Below are 3,827 nucleotides of genomic sequence, written 5' to 3'. Positions count from 1 at the left end.
TCAATCTTAATTTTGAGTGATTAATAAACTCATGTTTATGATGTTTTTTTTAAAAAAAATATCTCAGTTATGACACAATTTAGATGGTGTCAAAATTCTTGGTACATTATAAATACAATAAAATAAATAAATGAAAATATTAATATACAAGATGAAATGCATTCGTTTATAAACTTAATATACAAGATAAAATGCATTTTTTTATAAAATTAGATAGACGATTCCCTTTACTGTTGATTTGGGACTTGAGTAATAAGAACACGTATATATACACACACACATATATATATATATGGATTCCAAACAATCTGCAACACAACGCATTACACATGCATAGATTGATGCAAAGATATATTTTAAAAAAATTAAAGATAACTGCGATTAGAAAGATCATTACTTTGAAAATTCGAATTGTATATATTTTATATGATCTTTCTAATCGCAGTTATCTTTAATTTTTTTAAAGTATATATAAAATATATACAATTCGAATTTTCAAAGTAATGATCTTTCTAACCGCAGTTATCTTTAATTTTTTTAAAGTATATATCTTTGCATCAATCTATGCATGTGTAATGCGTTGTGTTGCAGATTGTTTGAAATCCATGGAAAAGGTCTTTCATATTATATATATATATATGAATGATAAAAGTGACTATATGTAAATTTGAAAGGGTTATGAATGATAAAAGTCCAATCCGACCCGACAAATATTAATTTTTATGTCAAAAACATTACTTTATCTAATTTTAACTAAATACATAGACCCTTTCTCACAATAAAAAAATAACCATCATATCTTTGGAAATGAAATGAAGAAGTCTGCGTCTTATATTAGTATTAGTTAAATAAACCCCAAAATACTCGACTAAAATTTATTGTTACCTTTAAAAATTAAAACACTACTTATCCAAACTTAAGCAGAATATCACAAATCTTGATCAAAACAACCTTTCTCATGACCCCACTAAGCAGAATGCGTGAGAATAACCGTAGGCTTCTTCGCGATCCACCAGCCATGCTGCAAAACCAAAATGTAGTAACATAAAAGGGTGGGTAGTAGATGTAAAAAGTCATAGTTTCCGTAATTTATTTATATTTAATTAATTATGAATCGGCCATTTTAGATGCTAATGTCAGGTTTGTAAAAATATTATGACATAAAAATCCCAAAACTAACACTCTCAACAGATTAAGAATATGCATAGTCAAAGAGAGAAATGTAGTTAACATTACCTTGATCCTAATTCCCCCGGTAGTTCTCCGCAAACACCGTCGGCATACCATCAGCCAATACTTTTTTGTTACTTCATGCTGGCTCCCACACACACGACTGTTGAAACGAAACAGTATTGTTACATGTGTGACTGAAATGTACAAGTTGATGCCATGAAGAAATTCAGCAACAAACAGAAGCAAAATCGGGCAAAAGAACTTGAGTGTCTGTCGTTGGAACATAATGCCAAAGACAAAGAATTGCACCACATTAACACACCAAGTGCAGACATGGGGGAGCTAGCCATACCAAAAACTAAATGACTGATGATATTTGATGAACCGCAAAAGTCAACATTTGACTATATGTTACCATGTTACAATATCAGGTATAAGCGACGCTTAAGCCAACAATCCCATCAAAATTGTGCCAAAATTTAAAAATCAATCGGAATGAAAAAACCACATATTAAAGGCACTTCTCTTATTAAAGCACATACAGCAGAATCAAATCTCAGTTGGGGGCATATATTTTTAACAGACATGTTGAGATGAAAGTTAGATTCATAAGTGAGTGTAACATGCTCCAAAGTAGATATGTAAAATTGTAGCAGTACCTAGGAATACATAAACGGCTAAAGTTGCAACAAGGGTGACCGAAACAAGAGTATCTTGTATGCACTCTATAAGCAACCAATACTTCTCATTTGAATATCACAGAGTGAAAATAAATGTGTAAATATAGCCGAACAAGTCAACCAGATGTCCCTGGCAAAAAGGAACCTTTACTAAAACATACTACTGCAATGAGCCCTTAAAAATGCACAACTGGATTTCCTAAACACAAAATAAAGCTGTCACTGTATAGAAAGCAATCACCAAACGTTATCTCCTCACAAACCCTGAGTGTTGGTTCGGCTGAATTGGGCAAGGCAACCACATATAATAATATAATAATAAACAAAAGGTCGACGAAAAATTACAAAGAACAGGCTCAAGACAATGGGAAAGACAACCAAATGCCTTCAACACAACTATGATATTTCTTAAGTGGCTTGGAATACCATCGTGCACAAATGCTCACAAAATCGGAAATTTCATCAACCATTATCTCCCATCTAGCATAATATCGACTTGATTTATGTATCAATGTCTCCTCACTCCAACAAAGGAAAAAAACAAAAGAAAAGGCAAGCATATATCAAACTCGATACAAACATAAAAAAATTATTGCTCACACGGCTGTACAACCTCGACTTTCGATGGTTCATAAATTTTAAAAATTACTTTAAAATTCTTATTTCCTTATTCATACTCGTCCCAAGAGGTGAAAGTTTTTTTCGAATAATCCCATGTTCAACATTTTAATTACAGATCTCATTATTTGCAGAACCACGCAACTTTCATTCAATATGGGAGCCTCAAAATGATTTGAAATTATGCTGACCACCGAATCTAAAAAGCATAAATACCATCAAACAATGACCATTTTTCCCACTGAAGAAGTCGTTTTCCACAGCGGGATTCACAAAAAAAAGATTTATTAACATCACCTGGACATCTATAACATAATTCAATAAGATTAAAAAAAAAAAAAAAAACATGGACTACGGGATAGAAAGTGAAATTCAAGAAAAAATAATAATTCAGGCAATGAATCTACCAGGTGCCAGATCCACGGCAGTGGCTGTTGGGATGAGAATTCCAGAATCCCATTTTCCTCTTTTTCCACAAGTCGATAATAATTTCAAAAGCCAATCGAAGAGAGTCAATCTATTGCGTTAGGGTTTGATAGGCTATAAATTGACTCTGTATGTAAAATTGGGCTGGGTAGTTGGATTGGCCCGCTGCGGTAAATAGGTGAATTGGGGTTGACAAATTTAAAGTGGCTTAAATAATGGATAGGTTTGATAGGCTATAAATTGACTCTGTATGTAAAATTGGGCTGGGTAGTTGGATTGGCCCGCTGCGGTAAATAGGTGAATTGGGGTTGACAAATTTAAAGTGGCTTAAATAATGGATCGGTCCGTCTCGTCTAGCCAAACAGTGAATTGCGGGCCAAATCGATTATTTCAAAAACCGTCGATACAGAGACGAGCCGATTTATAGTCAATCAAACCCTAATAATAGTGCATCTTTGAGTTTGCGATATTTAATTTAATTAAATAAAGCGGAAAATATGATTTGATATTTTATGTTTATGTTCACGTGAGCTTACAAATTTGGTTTCACTATATGTTCGATATATAATATAAAAATATATTAATCAAGACACCACAATCACATAAATTTGTTCATCGTCAATCTAAAATCATTTCAAAAAATATATGTGCGTAAAATTGATTTTATTTTCTCGCATATAAAATGTCACAAATAATCCATATTGACAAAAAAATGTCACATACACCACGTTCAACACATATCAATATTTACGGGTGACTCTTGTATGTTACTTTACAATATTAGTAACACACATGTTCAATTTCCAAATAGCGATAAGGATGTCACAAGATTACTGGATCACTCCACATTTTTTTAGTACACAATCACCAATCAATCTCATAAGATATACAATTATTCTAACTAGAAATAATGCGCGTGTGTTGCACATG

General features: G+C 32.5%; 1 long non-coding RNA gene across 1 annotated transcript; it reads right to left on the bottom strand.

The window, feature by feature from the left end:
• Positions 1-686: 686 nt before the first annotated feature.
• On the bottom strand, positions 687-3,011 carry LOC140867685 (uncharacterized). The gene is made up of 3 exons (XR_012145235.1): positions 2,879-3,011; positions 1,237-1,333; positions 687-1,021 (listed from the first exon to the last, which is right to left on the bottom strand). It is a non-coding gene; the product is annotated as an uncharacterized lncRNA (long non-coding RNA).
• Positions 3,012-3,827: the final 816 nt, after the last annotated feature.

The sequence above is a fragment of the Henckelia pumila genome, chromosome 4, assembly GCF_033568475.1.
Source record: "Henckelia pumila isolate YLH828 chromosome 4, ASM3356847v2, whole genome shotgun sequence".
NCBI lineage: Eukaryota > Viridiplantae > Streptophyta > Magnoliopsida > Lamiales > Gesneriaceae > Henckelia > Henckelia pumila.
This window is presented reverse-complemented; position numbering and strand designations above follow the sequence as displayed.